The 23550-nt window shown below is 37.0% G+C and overlaps 1 protein-coding gene across 1 annotated transcript in view; it reads left to right on the top strand.

The window, feature by feature from the left end:
* The first annotated feature begins 817 nt into the window (after positions 1-817).
* LOC112050569 (uncharacterized) overlaps positions 818-23550 on the top strand; it is a 92189-nt gene continuing 69456 nt past the window's right edge. Inside the window, exon 1 of the mRNA XM_052886022.1 lies at positions 818-959. The gene's annotated coding sequence lies outside the window, so the exon portion shown is untranslated. The remainder of the gene's footprint in view (positions 960-23550) is intronic.

Raw genomic sequence — 23550 nt, forward strand, 5'->3', positions numbered from 1 at the left:
ACTTGAGCTTACGAAGAAAATATTTTTCATAACTTAACATTTATGGCAAACTGGACAAAATATAAACGCGTGAACCATGCGGGTTTTTCCTAGTCATTTTCCAGACTTTCCAGTATCCGATATCAAAATTTGCCCCCTAAAAATATCCGATAAGATTAACACTCGAATTTAAATATCTTTCATTAGCTAATCTTAAAATCTTTTTACTCAAGAAGTATTAGTAAAAATCTTTGACTAAATAGGTAACATATCCAATTATCCAGTAAACAAATCTGATTGACGATAACGTCGTTTCAGCAGTTCAGAACATTGATTTTCACTAAAGTTTTATTGTTTCTTTTCTAGGTTATCAAGTTGATTTGCAGGATTCCATGCATACTTGTTCGTACATTTATTATTATTTTGAAGACTTTGTTAAAGATATCCAAAACATAACTTTAATTACAACTAGAAAAATAGCTATCAGAAGTAAATAATAATTTGTCGAAGAGAATCTGAAAACGCTAAATTTTTTTACTTTGAGATTGTTGTATTTTAAAAAATACAACAATCTTCTCTTAAGTAAATATTTAGCAGCTATGGTATGCTATTTACTTAGATAACATGAAATACATCATTCGTATTCTGTTTTAAATATTAAAATGTGGTTTAATAATGACCGTTTTTACACCCTGGCGTAAATAGAAAACAGCTGCTTAGTGATATAGAATTAAGGAGTCAAATTGCGACTCGTGTAGTGGAAATCGAAGGGAGCTATTAGAAAAGGATCCCTTTTCCCTCGCTTCTACTAATATCCTACCGATTCCCCAGTCGGCTCCGAACCGTTGTGAAGGGCGGACGTATCGCGCGTCTTGCTGAACGTTCGTGTAATAAAATCTGGTTTTTATGTGAGATATCTGTACGTCACTCCAGTGGTTTGCAACTTGAGCCGAGCGCGAGTGGTGCGTGATAATTTCACGGTAAGTTTACTGTAAAATTTTCAAGGTTGATTTTGCTACGAACCTGTTGCTTTGGCTTCAGGCTCGAGATGAATGATTATAAAATGATTACAGATAACGAAATTCCAGTTTTAGATTTACGTAAATGTTGAAAGGGGATGTGATATTAGTAAATAGTCGATGTACATGGCGCGTCATCGATGATTTATTGATCCGTTTTAATGCATCCACATTGAGTGAAATGATTTTTGTTATTGTAGGTAAGAGTATGTTTTTGTTTGTTTTAAAAATGGAAACCTAAAAATTTAATTTTGCAACCTTGCATTATTTACTATTATATAAAAAAATCAACCTACTTATCCATTACATGTATTAGTCAGTATCGCTCTTTACTTTTTGATTATTGTCGTTTCTTAAATGAAGTAATAGATTATTATTTTAATATTTACAATAAAAAGCCTATGCTTTCTGACTATAAAATATAATAAGACTGAACTCAAAATTCAAAAATAAATTTTAGAAATAAAATCTCTCCCTCTCGAACACGATAAACTCAAAAACACCTAGTAGTAGTAATTATAGATTTCAATACTTACTCTTAACCAAAGATTTTCTATTATAAAAAAGATAGTATAAAAACTTTGCTTTACAGTTTTAGAAATTGAATATTATTTATACTAAGTAATCTATACATATAATATAAAATAAAGAGGTAAAGTTTATGAAGTTATAGGTTCTAATAAATTGATCGAGAATTGAGAAATAATCGCTTATTTACAGAAATCTTTACCGAGTCACATCTAAGCTATATTTTATCTATTTTAATACACGGGTGAAACTGCAGGGCTATCGCTAGTATTCTATATACAGGATGTCCCATAATTAATGGATAAAACGCATGGTAGATAGATCACCTTAATTTAATTATCTAAAACTAATTTGAATACTTTTTCCAAAAATTTGGAAACGATATTTGGAAAACTATTCAAATTAGTTTTAAATAATTAGGTGGTGCATCTACCGTTTGTATTTTATCCATGAATTACGGGACGCCCTGTATATATGAAATTAAATTATATCAAGGGTTTCTTAATAAGTAGTTAAAGCAAATCACGTGGTTTGCTACCTAAGCGAAGCGAAGTAGATACTTGTGTTATCAATATTTTTTAAATGCCTCCACGGTCTCTAAATTCGCTTCAATGGCATCAAAATAATGGTACATAACTAAAAAAAAATTTATAGCCTCAATAGCTCAACGGTATGAGCGGTCGGACTCATCACCGAAGGATGGTGGTTCGTTCCCGTTGGTCTACTGTCGTACCTACTCCTAGCACAGTCTTTCCCGACTAGTTGGAGGGGAATGGGAATATTGGTCATAATTATTATAAAAAATATAAAAAATATTCTTTTAAAAAAAAAGAAAAATCGTAATTCAACTTCTAATAAAAAGCTGCATCTTAATTATTTCATTAGTTTGGAGCTACTACTCCACATACATATAGAGAAATTTGTAAACTTTTATACTAAAATGATGAATACCTATTCATCATTTTCATCATGATAATGGCTGAGTGTCGCAGTGTATAGTCACTATACACTCAACACCTTGAAGTTATGGTAAATACTCCCGAGCACCCTGTATTATTTTTCGCGTTGGTATCAGAAGGAGCTAAATACAAAAAACATCAATTATCACCTACCGACACTAATTAAATAGTGTTGTTATACATCTCCGGCCGTAACAGTAATGTGCGAGCAAATATTGATCTTCGTAATAAATGAAACGTGAAATAGGGTACTCTATTGAATGAATGCTCGATTAATAATGCGGTATGTTCATCCATCTACTGTATTGGATACCATACTCTTGCTTTTGACTGAACATTTTGTTTTTTGTGTTATTCGTTACTTAGTACTAATATACTTCGAATGATTCATTTGAGGTATTATGTATTATCAAGACATACACTCACATATTTTTAGTGATCATGAAAGGTAAGGAAATTGACTGAAACTTTGTTGTCTCTGAAAATGGCATTCGGATAATGGCTAATAGGTAATGTAAGCCACAACTCCACGGAACAGCTGGCCTATTCATTATTTTGGTCTCTATTGTCAACCTATTAAAATAATCATCAAATCAATTGACAAAATGTCATTTACCTACTGTGTGATATCCACCTGTAAGCACCAGACGACATTTTTACATAGAATCTCAATTTCGTATATGTCAACTAGCATACGTAAAACAGTGAAATAGCCTGCTGAGCCAAATTCAACACCATGAGTCATGAAGGACTATTGTCATGCCCACTCCTAAGTCCTAACACAGTCTTTCAGACTAATTGGAGGGGAACGGGAATATTTTTCATATTTAAAAAATGCTATAAAGGAGAGTGTACCCTCAGAATACAGAATTCTGTATTCTGAGAGTGTACCTTTGAATCTAACCTTAATCAAAATATGTTTTCTGTGCCTTAATATAAAATTTGATTAAAAAATATGGTAATCTTTTCAAATTAGCAATGTTAAAAATAAAGTTACTTCGATTACAAATAACCTGCTTTCTACATTTAATTTCAAACCTAATTAAAGTTCTAAAATTTACTAGCTGACGCCGCGCGGTTTCACCCGCGTGGTTCCCGTTTTTGTAGGAATACGGGGATAATATATAGTCTATAGCCTTCCCCGATAAATGGGCTATCTAACACTTAAAGAATTTTTTAAATCGAACCAGTAGTTCCTGAGATTAGCGCGTTCAAGCAAAAAAACTCCTCAACTTTATAATATTGGTATATATGTCAATTGCATAACCAATGCGCGTTAAACTCTCTGTTTGTGGATGTAGAGGTAGACAATCAATCAACATCTACAATTACAATTAGTCATCGGAATCCATCTGCCGTGTTCACCTAATCATGAGTATTCAATTTCAATCAATTTGTCGATGACTGCTCGCACTATTTCCATTGTGCGCCCTGTGGCAGTCAATGATTCTATTTTGACTGGCGATCTTAAGCTTGTGATACACTAGGATAGCAGGGATGTTATGGATGTGAAACTTCGGTTTAGCTAGGCTATTCTGTAACGATATTTTTATAACTACGTTGGTAATATTAATTAGTCTAAAGATAGTTTTAGTTAATGAATGTTTTACCTTAAGTAGCATTACGAGAGCTACATAGTCACTTTAGTGACTTAGTTCTTTAAAACGTAATCTCTCTGTTTTACATGATACTATAGAATGAGAATGATAGCGGTGAATTCGAAACACGCACTTGCGAGTTATACAAAACATCGTTAGAGAATAGCCGTGCTGGATGTAAATACGGATAAAGTCATAACCTCAATTTTAAGTTATCCACTATACTTGTATCTATTTTTAACATCTACGCAAAAAGAGGGGTGTTATAAAGACGTCGTTGTCTTTAAGCGGATAGACCGATTTCGATGCGGTTTCTTTTGGTTTATTTGCAGTGATTCGCAGCTTTGTTTGGTTAACATTGATACGGCAGTGTAAGACTGTCAGCTTTTCAAAATTAAGAAAGGCAATTTCGCGTATGATTACCCGATTAAAAGCTTCACGCGTGCCAGTGTAATTCTAATTGATAATTTCGATCTCACTATGTAACCAGCGATATTATTTAATTCACTAATTTGGTCTTTAATTACAACCTATTTAAATAAACACCAAACCAACTGAGAAACGTCATCTACCTACGAGTATTGTATGATATCCACGAAGGGCTGTCAGTAGTCAGTAAGCACCGGATGACATTTGTTACATAGAATCTCAATTTTGTAATCGTACGAGTATATATGTCAACAAAGAAGTGAAGTGAAGAGACGTGATAGCCCAGTGGATATGACCTCTGCCTAGGATTCGGAGAGCGTAGTTTCGAATCCTTTTTTTTTTTTTATTCTTTACAAGTTAGTGAAGAATGATTTCCAGAGAACCCTACTCTTCGAAAACTTACACAGACTTCATTAATTCTGATTTTCATCTTCAAAATTCTTCTACAGTTTATCGGAAGAAAAATGTATTTAAATTATGTTCAATGCATACCTTTATTTATGTTTTGGAACGTTGCTAACAATGTGTTAACATCTTTACGAAATGTCATAAATATCGCTAATACATTTTGCTACTTTGCAAAATCGTTCCTATTGTTGCGGAGATAAGTATCAAAACCGTGTAACATGGGCATTAGTGTGATCGAGTCTAGTGTACTAAGAGCTTATTTTAGAATGCAATTATTGTAAACATAGTTTAGTACTTCTATTTTGATAAGCTTTTTACCTGACTGCTTCAGAAGGAGGATAATGTTTTTAACCAACTTTTCCACAAACGAAGGAACTCTCATTTCTATCCTTTTTATCAGAAACAACTGCGTCAATGCGGGAATAATGAATTTGAATGGTTATTTTTAGAGTTCCGTACCCAAATGATAAAACCCTGTTACTTAGGGTGATTTTCCACCTGAGACGTGCAGCTATGCTGCGAAGATGTAAAATCTACGCTACGAAAATATGTGACCGTTTCCACCAATACTAAGCTATGTAGCTGTGCGAGAAAGATACGCTATGAAGATAAAAACGCGGGCATACTGTAAGTATGTGTGCCTAAAGCTCCCACCTAATCGCGACGGCCCATAGCAGGCATCCATAGCACGCAACCTTCCATATAAAAAACATATCTTAGTTGAATCCGTTTCCACTAAGCTATGTGCACCAATGAATATGATTGGTGGATATCGTGCACCAATGAATGTGATTGGTGGATATATATATAGCAACATAGCGTAGCACATCTCTGGTGGAAAAGCGCTCAGACTCCGCTGTCCGTTCGTCCATCTGTCACCGGGTTCATGAATGATAGTTAGACAGTTTCACACAGCTGATGTATTTCTGTAGCAGCTATAACAACAAATACTAAAAAATAGAATAAAACAATTTAAGTATTTTAAGAGGCTCCCATGCAACAGACATGATTTTTGCCGTTTTTATAGACAACTAGCGGCCGCCCGCGACTTCGTCCGCGTGGAGTTCAGTTTTTCACAAATCCCACGGGAACCATGAATTTTCCGGGATGAAATGTAGCCAAATCAGTCTCAGTAGCCGCAGCGTAAATGAGGAAGCCGTGATAGCCCAGTAGAGCCGTGATAGCCCAGTGGATATGACCTCTGCCTCCGATATGATTCCGGAGGGCGTGGGTTCAAACCCAGTCCAGGGCATGCACCTCCAACTTTTCAGTTGTGTGCATTTTTAACCGACTTCCAAAAAGGAGGAGGTTCTACGTTCGGCTGTATGTATGTTTTTTTTTTTTTTTTTTTTTATGTATGTCCAGCGATAATTCCGTCATTTGTGCACCGATTTTGAAAATTCTTTTTTTGTTTGGAAGGGTTTGATTCCAGGGTGGTCCCATTTTTTTCATGTCAGGATCTGATGATGGCATCCTGGAGAAATCGAGGGGAACTTTCGAAAATCGTAGAGACGGCTAGTGCGTTTGTTAGTGTTTCCATAAGGTATTTTAAACCACTACAATTTTATGAAGGTCTGGAGTTGGTCTGATGATGGAACCGATACACAGACGATGGAACTCGTCAACGATTTACAGCAGGTACCTTTTGTTTGGGCTTAATTTATTTGTATTGATGAGAACTTTCCACCTAGATGGGTTGTGACTGTATTAAGGGTCTGATGATGAAGACGAAGGACAGTGAAGAGAACTCCTCGACGGTTCACAGTAGCTACCTTGTGTTTGGACTTGATAAATTTGTATTGATGAGAACTTTCCACCTAGATGGGTTGTGACTATATTAGGTGTCTGGTGATGAAGACGAAGGATAGTTAAGGGAGCTCCTCGACGGTTCACAGTAGCTATCTTGTGTTTTGACTTGATAATTTTGTGTTGATGAGAACTTTCCACCAGGATAGGTTGTGACTGTATTAGAGATCTGGTGATGAAGATGAAGGAGAGTTAAGGGAACTCTTCGATGGTTCACAGTAGCTACCTTGTGTTTGGACTTGATAAATTTTATATTGATGAGAACTTTCCACCCATATGGATTGTGACTGCATAGGGGGTCTAGTGATGAAGACGGAGGACAGTCAGTTCACACTCAGTAGGTGTGCTAACACTAAAAATTAAAAAATAAAAATTTTAATAAAAAAAATTCAACCGACTTCCAACTCAAAAATTAACCTAAACTAAAAAGCAAAAAATAACATTTTACCTATGTGCTACCTTCTGATCAGTTTGAAGGCGGTGCCAATCCAGTGTCATGTTTTAATTAAAGCCGTTTCTGAAAGAACCACAGAAATTGTGTAATTTAAACGGCTTGAATTAAAACATCACTGGCTTGGCACCGCCTTCAAACTGATCAGAAGGTAGCACATAGGTAAAATGTTATTTTTTGCTTTTTAGTTTAGGTTAATTTTTGAGTTGGAAGTCGGTTGAATTTTTTTTATTAAAATTTTAAGAAATTAAATATCACGTGTCTCAAACGGTGAAGGAAAACATCGTGAGGAAACCTGCATACCAGAGATTTTTCTTAATTCTCTGCGTGTGTGAAGTCTGCCAATCCGCATTGGGCCAGCGTGGTGGACTATTGGCCTAACCCCTCTCATTCTGAGAGGAGACTCGAGCTCAGCAGTGAGCTGAATATGGGTTGATCATGATGAAATGAGGAATAAACATTCATACACACTGACACACAAACTTATTCCTTTATAATATTAGTGTGATGACATGAAACCCGTCGGGCGCGAGTTTGACTCGCACTTGGCCGGTTTTATTAAATGATAATAACCTCTCAACTCTGGGTACATTTCATTGTTTACAGTTTGCTGTATTGTATTTTCTTTAATATGTAAATTACCGTTGCTGTTTGCTCAAAGAGAAAGATAAGGCAACAAAGTGCAAGGTAATGGTATCTTTGACACAAAAATATTTTTCACCTGTGTCATGTTATCGCCGCGTTGCAACGACTTGCGGTACGGACAGCTTCAGTGTGCTCGTGGTGTTCGAGCCGTGCACATCTCTTGTTGTATAATTCTTTATGGGTTACTTGGGATAGGCGGGGAGAGTGATTTGAGTGGAACACACACATCGTTCACGAGTGCGTGACTTCACTCAAGGTCATTCTCTGCCATTCTAGGGTCTTATTTTGGTTACAGTTTGATTTGTTAATTAAGTTGTCCTGACAAACGTTGTGAGTAACCTTTGTTCGACATTAGTTTTCTGAGTCCGCTAAAAGTCACTATGTTTATTAAATTCTAATAATAATCTAAAATACAAAGAAGTACATGTGCTTTGTTAGATAAATACGAGCGGGCTTCCCTCCCACTGAAGTATCCACGTGTAAAGTGGAGGACGTGGGAGTTATAATTTGAAGAGTAACAAAATAATAGATGAAAACATTTACCCACCTACCTACGCCTTTATAAGAAAAACTAGCGGACGCCCGCGACTTCGTCCGCGTGAAAATCGATGTAAACTTTCAACGCCTATTTCACACCCTTCAGAACCGATTTTGAAAATTCTTTCACCGATAGAAAGCTAAGTTATTTGCGACTTTTTTACTCAGTGTTCTTTCGGGAACAGGAACTATGTGGGGGAAACCGCGGGGCATTTTTTAGCGGCATTTTTGCGTCTTTTAGAAATTTTGTATTATCTCCGAAACTATAAGACTAATTAACATACTGTAAAAGGCAAATCTTATCTCTATAATATCTTCTTGATTATAAAATAATTACGTAAACCTTAACATCTGACTAAAAACTCTCGTGCGAATGAGGGCTTAGAGTATAATAAAAAAAAGATAATAATTGACGCTGTACGAACTACGAACGCAGCAGTCACATTACCTATAACAAGATTTAATTTATTACTCCTTATGAAAAAATATGAAGGTAAAGAACCATTAAACCTTTTCTTTACCTTTATATTTTCCTGTTTTTCTTCCTAACAATAGCTATAGGTTTTATCAATATTTCGCACTTTCAGCCGCTAAACCAATTTGCCGTTTATTCGCCGGTCACTAGTGGGACGAGGCGTGAAAAGCTTTTAAAAACTCGGACCTTTTGGGATTACACAATCGGTCAGTCGGTCACAGAAAATACTTTTTCATAATATATATTTATACATTTGTAAATAAATATCTTAATATATAAATGCGAAAGGTCATTCATCACGAAATCTCAAAAACCGCTAGACGTACAAAATTGAAATTTGGCAGGGAGGTAGTTTATAGGTAGTAGAACGGAGGTCCGCTAAGAACGGATTTTGCCAGAGGGCCTGATTAAGGAGGTCTAAGGGCGGACGAAGTCGCGGGTGTCCGCTAGTTTTACATATACTTAACTAAAATTAAAGTGTCTTTCTGTGATTTTAAAATAACTGTGTAACTAACTTTTCAAGGGCTTATAGCTATTTACATGTTAGTAAAACTTAATCAAGATTTCATGATTTTTTTGTCTTTCTGTTTGACCGGGCTAAACGACTGAACCGATTTCAATAAGACTTTTATTGAAAGATAGTGGAGGTTATGGAGAAATATATGGGCTACTTTTCATCCCGGAAACTCCATGGTTCAGAAGGGATTAGTGAAAACTAAATTTCACGCGGACGAAGTCGCTTCCCCTAGTATTTATTTAAATTGATAGTGGAATCATCATCATCATATCAGCCGATAGACGTCCATAGCAGGTCATAGGCCTTTTGCAGGGACGTCCAAACATCACGGTCCTGAGCCGCCTGCTTCCAGCGAATCCTTGCGACTTGTTTAATATCGTCAGACCACCTGGTGAGATATCGACCAACACTGCACCTTCTAGTACGGTGTCACCATTCCAGCACCTCGTGACCCCGACGTCCATAGACTCTTCGAACCATGTGCCCCCCCCATTGCCATTTCGGCTTCATGAGTCAGGGATTGTGATAATAGTATACCGAGGGCGAACAAGTTTCATTCCAATTGGTATGTCTGCCTGTATCTTATTTGTACTAAAACTGCCTCATTGGCCCCGTGGTTAGCTGGTTCAGCTACGGACAATGAGGTCCAGGGTTCGAATCCCGGGTCAGGCCAACAAAAACAAAATAGGTTATTGGGATATTTCTTACAAGGAAAATCTTAATAGCAGCCTGGAGTTAAGAAGTTGGCGGTGTTAGTACACCCCCGTGCCTCGGAGAGCACGTAAAGCCGTCGGCCCTGCGCCTGATCTCTCACCGGTCGTGTCGGTTTGCCGTCCCAACGGATTTCGAGAGTGAGGGAAGAGAGAGTGCACCTGTGCTTGCGCATACACTTGTGCACTATAATATCTCCTGCGTACATGGTTAATCTCACCATGAGATTAGCCGCCGTGACCGAAAAGTCGGTCGGCAGCATATTATTTGTACTACATATCCATCACAAAGCTTTAAGTACTACTTATTTTTTCACTCAATGTTCGTTATCAACCCATATACGGCTCACTGCTGAGCTCGAGTCTCCTCTCAGAATGAGAGGGTTTAGGCCAATAGTCCACCACGCTGGCCCAATGCGGATTGGCAGACTTCACACACGCAGATAATTAAGAAATTTTCTGGTGTGCAGGTTTCCTCACGATGTTTTCCTTCACCGTTTGAGACACGTGATATTTAATTTCTTAAAATGCACACAACTGAAAAGTTGGAGGTGCATGCCCCGGACCGGATTCGAACCCACACCCTCCGGAATCGGAGGCAGAGGTCATATCCACTGGGCTATCACAGCTCTCACTCAATGTTACAGATGCTTATTTTTAAAACAACGCTTATTTGCGAGTCTCAATATATAAATGCCAAACTGTAAATTGAGACCTTTGTAGACTACGTGAATATGTTTCAGTTATAATTAAACAAAACAGCTAAAGGTCACGTTATGTTGTGATCGAAATTATTTTCTTTGCAACGGATTTTCAATACAAGCTTTCATATCAGACGGTTGCTATCAGTATATTCACTGTTGGAACGAGTACACGAAAATCAATACTGTATCTACAGAAGCCTGAAATCTGAATGCATTCAAAATGGTTGCAGATCTAATACTAGACTAACACATACTATAAATAATAATTCAGTTAATATTATTAACTGGAGTAGACTCCTCGGTTTTAGCCGCGTATAGTTCCCGTTTTTGTAAGAATGCAGTAATAAAATATAGCCTATGTTACTTGCTGCTCGCTTTGTTTAAGCCAAGTCGATGTAGACCTACTAGGCTGAAGGGCCTTGTGCATATTCATTGTTACTATATATAAATATAAGTATATATATACTGAACTGAATTCAAAAAAACGAGAAGGTTCTCAATTCGACGCATATGTTATTTTTTGAATGTTACCTTATTACTTCGTCATTTATTAACCAATTTTGAAAATTCTTTTTTTGTTTTAAAGAATATACTTTCAGATAGATTTCATTTTCATGAAAGTCGGTTTAGTAATTTTGTGTTAAAATCAGAATAACTGAAATACGTCTTTGCAGTCGATTCCATTTTTTTGTTAAAATATTATATACTATAGATACGCCTATGTTATGATATCGACGATATAGTTGCAACTGGCACCCCGCACTTCACTATATAGCTACTTCGTGATATTTATCGATGAACTAGCGGACCCGGTCAAGCTTCGTTTTGACATAAGTGCACTTATTCTCTATCCCTACCCCTACCCTACCATACCCCCACCCTACCCCCACCCTACCCCCACCCTACCCCTATCCTAACCCTACCCTACCCCTACCCTACCCCTACCCTAACCCTACCCTACCCCTACCGCTTGACTCTTAAACGTTTGTATGGGAAATAGAAAAGGGCAGTTTTTAGGGTTTTCCCGGAAATTATTTGATTTTTTCTCACCTTTTAATCCTTCCCTATACCTCCACGAACATTTCAAGATCAAGATAAGATAAATCCGTTAAGCCGTTCTCGAGTTTTAGCGAGACTAACGAACAGCAATTAATTTTTATATATATAGATAAGTTTCGCTACGACATTATTATCATCATCATCATCATATCAGCCGATGGACGTCCACTGCAGGACATAGGCCTTTTGTAGGGTCCACACGATACTGAGCCACCTGCATCCAGCGAATACCTGCGACTCGCTTGATGTCGTCAGTCCACCTGATGGGGGGTCGGCCAACACTGCGCTTACTAGTGCGTGGTCGCCATTCCAGCACTTTGGGACTCCAACGTCCATCGGCTCTTCGAACTATGTGCCCCGCCCATTGCCACTTCAGTTTCGTAACTCGTTGAGCTATGTCGGTGTCTTTGGTTCTTCTGCGGATCTCCTCATTTCTGATTCGATCACGCAGAGGTACTCCTAACATAGCTCGTTCCATCGCCCGCTGTGTGACTCTGTGAAGCATTTTGTATATTATATAGAGTAACATTAAATACAAATATACACACATTATGTGATGTGGTTAATAAGACTATATTAGGATGTTGAGTGAGGATTTCTCTTGTTTCTAATTTTCTGTATTCCGTGAATGATGTCAGGTCGAGCGACCCGCCCGAGGCTTTCGAATTTCAGTTTATTTTCATTTTGTTCAGACCTCTTATTGGTCTATTGAAAGCTCCTGTGGGGTCCTCCGAGAATACCTTCAAGCAATAATTTCTAACGAATGAAACTACGCTTTATGGTAACAGTGCGAAATAGAAACTTCTAAAGAGTTTTTAAATCTCTTTGGATAGGTTTTGTGAGCTTTTGCAAACATGTGAGCTTTAGAGTTTTAACATGTAACCTATTTATTATGTTTTTATATTGTTAGATTATCTACCTTCTTATTCTTTTTTGACATTATCAGATTTGAGAAATTTCTTTAAAATTTCTAATAGGTGTACATGATTTGCTGTTCGTGTAGTCTTGATAAACTCAAATAAGTACGATTTGATTGTTTTTGTTTTCTTTGAAATCCCAAAGGAAGAGTTGGAAAATCGAAACAACTGATGTCGATAGTACGAGAAATGCTACTTCAGCAATTTTAAGTGTACTATTTTAGTTTACTTAATATTTTATTTAATGTTCTAATGTATAAAAGTAGCGTTATATGCTTCTGCTCTGTTATCAGCTCGTCTAAGTAGAATTTGTCTTCCAATTTGGTAGTAGAGCTACCGAACCGGAACGAAACAAAATATTTTATTAAAAATAAACAAAAAATTAGTGCTTGTTAAGTAATCTCTCATAGATTTAGTATGATTTTTTGAAAAAGAGAAACTTAAAAACAGAAAAATCACGTTTTACCAATTTCCTTAGATTTTCCGCTACATTTTGCTGGCGTTATGCTCTAACGGCTTCGAAAGCCTGAACAAGAAAGATAAACAAATGTAGCTGAAAGGTTAATGGTGTCTTTGAAATACTATCTATACTGTTGGTAGATACCTAACAGGAGACTTATTTATACTTACCTACCGTACAAAGTTATATATCTATTGTGATTTTTTTCTTAGAATAACAATCTTTATTACAATAATAGGGTAAACTTGAAGGTTTTGAAGGTCGAAGGAAAGCAAAGTCTAGAGCAACATATATAAGATTCATCAGGGAATAAAATATCAAAAAAAGATTTAACGAGGACCGAGTCGCGGACATCTAGTTCGAAAACAATTGTTCAGAACTTGACGATACTTTATACTTATTAATTATGTATTCGTCGAGGTTATTAGTAATATCATACCTACCAGGAAACCTGGCATTAGAATATCTTTATTATACTCTCTGGAACGTAAACTTCAATATGGTATACAAGTTTAATAAGTTACTTACGTTACTTTTGTAAAGAACATTTTCATACAATAATGCTCGATCTTTATTCAGGGGTTTCATCTTAAGAACGCAATTTGGAATTTCTTGACCTTTCTAATAAATATAAAACGGTCGACTGGCGAATATGATCCAAGTGAGAGTATAATGTGAAATACGTATATAAAAAATACAGGTCGATAAATGTATGTATGTAACAAGTACCTATACGTATGTAATGTAATGTATGTAATGTTTGCGAGTTTGTGAGGAATCAGGGGGTAATCTCAGGATCTGCTGAATCAATTTTGAAAATTATACCTGATGATTATGACTTTACCTAGCAGAGAGCCTCGTTATTTGTGAGTGTAATAAGCTATATTTTACTCCCCGTACTGACGACGCTGGGCAAGCGGGTTGGTCAGTATGCGAATAAAGTCTTCGAACAGTGCGTGTTGCCAATCATGACCTATGGTTCTGAGACTTGGTCGCAAACTATAGGCCTCATAAGAAGGCTCATAGTTACACAGCGGGCTATGGAACGAGCTATGCTAGGAGTATCTTTGTGTGATCGAATTACAAATGAGGAGATCCGCAGAAGAACCAAACTCACTGACATATCTCGACGTGTCGCGAAGTTGAAGTGGCAATGGGCGGGGCACATAGTTCGAAGAGCCGATGGACGTTGGGGTCCCAAGGTGCTAAAATGGCGACCCGGCACTACAAAGCGCAGTGTTAGTCGATGCCCCACCAGGTGAACTGACGACATCAAGCGAGCGAGGATTCGCTGGATGCAGGCGGCTCAGGATCATGATGTTTGGAAGTCCCTACAAAAGGCCTATGTCCTGCAGTGGACGTCCATCGGCTAATATGATGATGATGATGATGATGATTCCCACGGAAACGGGAACTACGCGGGCGTTACTTTATAAAGCGACTAGCAAACGCCACACGGTTTCATCAGTATATTTCCTGTGTGCGTGGGAATGCAGATGAATATAGCCTATATTCATCAAAGTTATCCTTAAGGTTTGTAGAGTTCTAAAGGTTAAATAATTTTTTTAATAAGTCAAGTAGTTTCAGAGCCAGCAAACAAACAAACAATCAACCAATTAAGAATCCCAAAGTGAGGTGAATGTGCGACAATTTTAGATCCTTACGTTACTATTTAATGATTGTTTTTTTTTTAAATTGCAATACGGACAAAATATTTGCATTTATTGGATTGAATAAACCAATACACTCAATTGAAGTTCCGTCTTAATGAAAATTGGATGCCCTGACTTTTGATTTACATTGCAGATTTGCAGTTGTATTGCATTCGACGTTAAAATCAATATTATCGTCTGGCTTAGGCACCGCACGGGTTTACTTGTATGTGTACATGTTACTCACTGCCCATTACTACGAGATATAACTACGTACAGTCTTCGTCAGTGTTATATATATATAAAAGATTGACATTTATACGTGCGTTTAGAAATACAGACAAATGATTATCATTTACTAGAGAAATCTGAATATGAGGAAAAAATAAATTGCAAACTGCATCGTGTGACATCAATATGTGTGTGTAGTGTGTCAAGTATATTTTTTGGAATTATATTTCCCGTTTTCCAAGTTATTTAAGAAAATAGACTTATATTGACTATTCCCTATCTTCGAAAGTACTGAACAACAAAATTAAAAAAGTATAATACTAAAATTAGTTTCTACTTCTAGATTTCAATTCCAGCTTTGAAGTTTCTATTTTCTTTGAACGAAAATTCTTTGACTTTTTGGCAAAAAAAGGCGAAAAAGTTATTGTCAAAAAAAACCCCAAAACACTTCGTTATTTTTTCTATATTCGTATACGCTACATATATTTATGGGAATTCAATTATTTTTAAGTAACGAACTGATATTTTGATTTTACTTATCTATTCAAATCGTTTGATCGAGCACGGCAAAAAATAATGAATATTGAGCCGACTTCATTGAGATGGAATCATTTGATCGGTCGAAATGCTTAATACAATACGTAAATGAGAAAAATATAAATCAAAAGAAGGTAATAACTTTGTAAACGTATTATTGGCTTTGCCTTCGCCATCGTTCGCTTTTGAAGTTGAAAAATCGAATAAAAATAATGAGTCCATATCTCCAATCTGATCTTGCTTTGTAAATATTTTGTGATGGAATTTTTTCATATCGAAGGATGTTTTGCTTCAATTAACAATAACATTATTTTTCTTTTTTTTAACCGATTTAAAAAATAGATTATGTTATACAATAATTAGGTTTTTCTGTGGAAATATTAGGAAATATTGGGATAAATAATGATATTGATAACACCTCAAAATTGTTACTAACGTATTAGATTATATGTAGATTATATCATTTGTTTAGCGAAACAGACGTCATACGTAAATGAGAAAAATATAAATCAAAAGAAGGTAATAACTTTGTAAACGTATTATTGGCTTTGCCTTCGCCATCGTTCGCTTTTGAAGTTGAAAAATCGAATAAAAATAATGAGTCCATATCTCCAATCTGATCTTGCTTTGTAAATATTTTGTGATGGAATTTTTTCATATCGAAGGATGTTTTGCTTCAATTAACAATAACATTATTTTTCTTTTTTTTAACCGATTTAAAAAATAGATGTGCTATGCAAGAATGAGGTTACTAATTAGCTCTGCTCCAGAGGTTTCATCAACATAGATCTAATTTTTCTATGGAAATATTAGGAAATATTGGGATAAATAAAGATATTGATAACACCTCAAAATTGTTACTAACGTATTAGATTATATGTAGATTATATCATTTGATTAGCGAAACAGATTAGCACATATAGGTAGGTACATAGGCACAAATGTTAAGACAGTATAGGCACATAATGAATAGGGAAGAACCAAAAAAAAAAAGAGGAAGGGAGGATGAAGAGAGATGAACCGAAAAAGAAATGAGCAATGTATTGCGTTAGATATTAATAATGTAAAACTAAATACAATTCAGTATTTATTTTTACATTATTTTATTACACCCCACGGTGTACGAGATCTACCCCACTTCACCCCCCACTGTTTACGACGGCTACCAGCAGTTCTATTGATTGATACCTACCTAATAACATAAAACGGTCATTATGAGGCCAGTAAAAGGTCAGTGTAGGTCCATCCTGGTGCGTGATCTGTTTTTGGAAGCTTTCATTCTACTTGCCTTGTTCGTTCGAATGAAATTTTACAACCTGACTTTGAACTACTCCTTAACACCATCATCACTGCAGGATATAGGCCTTTCATAGGGACTTCCAAACATCACGACCGCCTGCATCCAGCGAATCCCTGTGACTTGTTTGATGTTGTCAGTCCACCTGGTAAGGGGGTCGACCAACACTGCTCTTACTAGTGCGAGGTCACCATTCCAGCACCTTTGAACCCCAACGTCCATCGGCTCTTCGTGCTATGTGACCCGCACATTGTCACTTCAGCTATGTCGGTGACTTTGGTTCTTCTGCGTATCTCCTCATTTCTGATTCGATCACGCAGAGATACTCTGTTCGAGCATAGCTCGTTCCATCACCCGCTGTGTGAGTCTGAACCTTCTTATGAGGCCCATACTTCCAGACCAAGTTGCAAGAGCCGATGGACGTTGGGGTCTCAAGGTGCTGGAATGGCCACCCCGCACTGAAAAGTGCAGTCTTGGTCGAATCTCTACTAGGTGGACCGAGAACATCAAGCGGGTTGCAGGGAGCCGCTGGATGCTGGCGGCTCGAGACCATCATGTTTGGAAATCTATACAAGACCCCTAGGTCCAGCAGTGGACGTCTATCAGCTGATAATATTGATGATGATGTCAAAGAGTAGTTCAAATTCAGCTTGTAAAATTTTACTCGAACGAACATTGCAAGTTCATTCATTCACTATCAACTCATATTCGGCTCACTGCTGAGCTCGAGTCCACCACGCTGGCCCAATGCGGATTGGCAGACTTCAAACACGCAGAGAATTAAGAAAATTCTCTGGTATGCAGGTTTCCTCATGATGTTTTTTCCTTCACTAAGACACTTGATATTTAATATTTTAAAATGAACACAACTGAAAAGTTGGAGGTGCTTGCCCCGGACCGGATTAAGAACCCACACTCTCCGGAATCGGAGGCAGAAGTCATGTCCACTGGGCTATCACGGCAAAAACGGTTTATGGTAAATATATAAAATAATAGAATGACCGAGTTTTGTGTGGATAATGTTATTCGGTATTATACAAAGTTCAGGCTGATAGTGTCTAGTATACTCGTGTAGGTATCCTAAAATGTTACGCTAAGTATATCTCGATTTTATGATACGCCGAGATTCACGGATCAGAGCATTTGTGCCTATTCGGTAAACCGGAGCTCAAATTCCCTTTGCAATACCTACCTGTACAGTTAGATATTCTCTGCATTTATCACTATCGAATGCTGCAATCAAACGCCGACATTTACCTGGATTCACTTGCCTTTACCTCGCTACACTGCATCGGGCTCGGAGCTGGGAGTCAAACCCAGACATATAAATTGTTTTTGACGTGACAACTTCTGATAATTCGATGGAGCCGGCTGCACACTCGAAAAAAGATGACGTCACGCGTCGTTCCCTCGCTCTAGGGTTGCTAACTTTTTTACGAGAAATAAAGTATATTCTGGTCTATGAAGATTATTAGACAGTATTTTAGAAAAACGAACATTTTATTTTGAAAAATGCTACCATTCCATCAGTATTTTCTTATGACGTTGTCATGTTCAACAATCGTCAGTAAACCGACTTTATAGACAACAGATTGTTTTTTATCTGATCATGTAATTTACAAGATTTAGATTTTAAATCACTAGCGGACGTCCGCGTAGAATTTAGTTTTTCACGAATTCCGCGGGAACCATGGATTTTTCCGGGATGAAAATTAGCCTATGTGTTAATCCAGAGTAAAATCTATTTCCTTTCCAAATTTCCAACTCGCATCAGTAGCCGCAGCGTACAGGAGGAACAAACATACACACACACAAACTTCCTCTTTTTTATTATTAATGTAATTACTTTAATACAATACAGTAATGATCATTATCACAAGTTAATTAATTATTATAATGATCGATACAACAACTTAAAGTGCCCTCCTAAGCATCGGTTACTGAGCATTTTTTGTAATAAAATATCTATATAGCATTGCCAAGCACAGGAATCGTACCCAGGAATCCTCTTGAAATGTAGCCTTCTAAAACATAGATGTAGTTTAATTGGTAATTAATTATTTTTCGATTTTAATTTTATTTATTTAATTTGTTTATGTCTTTTATATTAGCCGTGGCGTCACACGGGTCTCAGCTGAAAATCAGCGCCGTGTATTATAGTTGTATGTAGAGCATGGCATATGATGAGCTGTACACCGATTCTTTTTATGGGTTACAGATAGACATGCAGTCTTTAGGGTAAGGTAATGTCTGTAACTTTTAAATCTGAATAAATTTATTTCCTTCGTTCTTTCTTTCTTTCTTTTCACATAAAAATATTGCTTGTATACTGCAGCCTACCAATATCAAAAGTGCATTTAAAATCTCGATAGCTAAGGAGCATTGCATAAGAAAGCAATTGCAAACGCAGTATCGCTCTCAAGGCACCCCTACCCTGTCCACGGCACCATCTGTTTTCTTCACAAAGCTAATTTTTATAGGTTTTATTTCCCAGGAAAGAAATAAAACATCAACGTGGACGCCTTAATTTACCGCCAGCTGTAAAAACAAATAGCTTGTTACGAGCTATAGTCGTTACGTTTTATTGCAAGTATTGAACTTGTGTCTGTCATAAAAATGTCATCGTTCGATACTGTTAAGGTCGATTTTCACTAGCTAGTGTTTTTTTTTCTGTTAAAACTTGGATGGGTAAGATTACTCAGGCATAACCCAAGAATTTCTCTTTTTATGCCTGTGAGAGGCAAAAGGCTAAGTCAATCTATTTTATTTAAAATACAAAAGATTATTTATATTGATATGGTAGTTATGTGATGTTGTTAGGTTTGCTAATTACGTAATAACTTGAGACAGAGAAGGTCCCTTAAGAGCGCGCAACGTGTCGGTACGATATGGATAAAATTCGAAGCGCAAGCGAGACGTCGAATTATGACTTTCACGTGAGTGAAAAGCACGGAGCGATTGACGCGCGACGCAAATTTTATGACGTGAGCGCCAAAACCATTTTTACCTAATTGCAAGTAAATTAAACAACATAACGAAAAACAAAATGGCCATGTTCAAGATATATACCTAATTTTCTATACAAGACAAACATTTAAAAAAATAAGTTTGCTTTTCCTGAGATTGAAAGCAAAATGTGAGCAAAACATGTATTTTTCAAAAGAATAAACTATCGAGAAAAGTTTTACAAATTGTGTATTTTATATAGTCATAACGAAGCTAACACTTTGAAATATCTTTACCCAAATATCAGGCTCCTAACTTTTCCAGAATTTGAGATCCAGAACCATTTGTAACCACCAAATTACATATTGCACACTCTTAAGTACGGACTGAATAAAGTAACCGACGATATGGATCTCACAACTTTTACGGTAGAAGAGCACTTGCGAGAGTTGGTATATTTTACAAGTTTTGTTTTTGATGCCAATCATTTTCCAATTATTATTGGATTAGGAATCGATTCCTAGGTTGTGCTCTGAGATACTAAGGTTTTCTTTCTTCTAAGAAATTTCAGTTCAGACCGTAGTTGGAAAGTTGGTAGTTTTTCATTCCCGTGCCTTGATAAGGACGCGGTCGGCCCTTGTTATCATTAAAACATCTGATGATACAAATAAACATTATCACCCTTAAATCCACCACCCCTGTTGGAGTAGTGTGGTAGGTCTAAATCTAGCTGAAGAGTTTGTTTTTTAGTTGAACGCACTAATCTCAGGAACTACCGGTCTGATTTAAAGAATTCTTTCAGTGTTAGTTAGCCTATTTATTGAAGAAACGGGAACCACGCGGGTGAAACCGTGCGGCGTCAGCTAGTTTCATAATATAAGGACGGAGGCTTGGCTTTGTAGGCCGTCAAAATAGGTTGATAATGATAATATACAGATTACCGTTATAATATTTCTAAAAGTTTCGTTGCTACATTATTAGAGTAGATATAATTTTCAAATTAATTTATTATAATTATAATTCAACATAGGGTAGGTATCATTTTCCAATTATTATCATAATGCTAAATTAAAGTTTCAGCAGGTTATCAGTTTGATTGACACTACGTAATTGCTGGCTGTTGAATTTTGAAACTTTACCTTATAGCGAGTAATTTCAGTCGGGAATCTAAGGAATGCTTTTAATTTTCGATTTGTTTTCGGCATTCCTGCGCTCGCTCAAGAAATAGGTTAACAGCGTCTTTTTATTTTGCTATTCACTGTTTTGCTACGGAAAGTATCGCTTTTGTTCTTTATTGATGTATTTATTGCTGAGAGCGATGTTCTAGGAAACTAGAAGCTCGCATTGAAACATTTGTATAGATTCTAACCAGGGCCTGTAGCACGATGATTCTCTTTCTACAATCGCAAACTTTCAAAAATTCGAAAATTAAAAAATGTATGGAAATGACATTTGTTATCGACAGATCACGTGATCACGTTATCGATCCTGAACTGTCATTCCCATACATTTTTTTTAGTTAGAAGCGTTAGCGATTGTAGTAAAAGAATCGACATGGCTACAGGCCTAGAATCGATAGGTACGACTACGAGTAATAATTATTATGGAACTCTATTCTGGTTTTGACCGTATTCTAAAGTAGTTATGGCTGGTGCGCACATGAAAAGACGGATATAAAATCTTGGGCCGAATTCGGATATTGTTTATGCTTCGTTATCAACCCATATTCGGCTAGTGAGCCGGAGACTCACTGAGGAGGAGACTCCTCTCAGAATGAGAGGGGTTAAGCCAATAGTCCACCACGCTGGCCCAATGCGGATTGGTAGACTTCACACACGCAAAGTATTAAGAATATTCTCTAGTATGCAGTATGTATAAAATGCACACAACTGAAAAGTTAGAAGTGCAGTCCCGGACCGGATTTGAGCCCACACCGTCCGAAATAGGAGGCAGAGGTCACTCCACTGGGCTATCACGGCCTATTGTTTATGCACTAATCCGATTTCTGCACCAAATACAAGGGACAAGTTTAGCATCCGCCTTCTGTCGAGCTGCGCGGATATCCGATTTGAATCCGAGGCGACGAATCACAGACGATGGAGCGAAATTTGACGACGGAAGTCGGTTCTAGTGCCCAAACTACGAGTACAAATAATCTTCATTTAGTTTAGAGTTAGGGATATTGACTAGTTCACATAATGGGTAGGGAAGTAAATAAATATTTGCTACATATGGGAGGGTGCTTATTTATAAATCGGGTCGAGTGAAGCTGATCATATATCGTTTTTGTTTCTATTTAGCTTCTACTGTACGTATTTTATCACTGATTAAAATCCAAGCTATACAATGAACATGCTTAGCACGCGAACTGTGCGGTTATTTCCGATGTGAAACCGATGTACATCCGAGGTATTCTCACGGATGACGGAGAGAAATTGGGCGATGGAAGTCGGATCCAGTGCCTAAACTACGAGTACAAATAGAACGTCTACTTCTGAACGTATTTTATCTCTGATTAAAATCCAAGCTATACAATGAATGATTTGAATCCGATGTACATCCGAGGTATTCTCACGGATTACGGAGAGAAATTGGGCGATGGAAGTCGGACCCAGTGCCTAAACTACGAGTACAAATAGAACGTCTACTTCTGAACGTATTTTATCTCTGATTAAAATCCAAGCTATACAATGAATGATTTGAATCCGATGTACATCCGAGGTATTCTCACGGATTACGGAGAGAAATTGGGTGACGGAAGTCGGATCTAGTACCTAAACTACGAGTACAAATAATTCAATTTCTACTTCTGAACGTATTTTTTCTCTGATCCAAATCCAAGCTATTCAATGAACATGCTTTGCACACGAACTGCGCGGTTATGTTTGATTTGAATCCGATGTACATCCGAGGTATTCTCACGGATGACAGAGAGAAATCGGATGACGGAAGTCGAAAGCCATACAAATAATAATTCTCTGTCTACTTCGGAACGTATTATTACGGATTCGGGTCGGATGCTGTAGAACCACTCGTATATAATCGGATGCACATAGAAAACGCTAAAGCTAAGTCTGATGCAATCTTTATGACGTCTTAAAATAAACTCCGCGCCACGAAAGAAGTCCGCGGCTAAAACCTCAACTAAAATTGACAGCGCCTTACGCAAATGACAATAAGACCGCCATTACCAAATGACAATGAGCGACATTAAGACAAGCGCCGCGTCTAGACTTGTTTCGTGGCGCGGAGTATAAAATTTGGTTAACGCTATGCGCAGGTCATACATAAATTCAAGACGCGCGGCCTGCAATACCGTCGCGCCCCTACGTTACCGCTTACATCTAAAATCTTGTATTATGTTCCGATATGTCATAAAAATTACATTACAAGAAAATAACCTAACAATTGTATAACTTATTCTAATTCTTTAAAAGCGTTCAAAGGGTGTGTTCACTGAAAACACTTCGAGTAATATTATTCAAGAAAATATAATTCTCATTGTGACATTATTAGAAAACTTCGGTGATTTTTCTTTTAAAGAAAATGGGTCACAAACTGTAACTTTTGTGTTTTATCCATCTTAAGGAAAGAAACTTGAGAATTGTTTTTTCCATTCTGAACTTTTTTTCTTTTAGTGGTTGCGATCTTATTTGACTCAAAATTTAACAATGTTTTTGAAATTT

Source organism: Bicyclus anynana, chromosome 2, assembly GCF_947172395.1.
Source record: "Bicyclus anynana chromosome 2, ilBicAnyn1.1, whole genome shotgun sequence".
Taxonomy (NCBI): domain Eukaryota; kingdom Metazoa; phylum Arthropoda; class Insecta; order Lepidoptera; family Nymphalidae; genus Bicyclus; species Bicyclus anynana.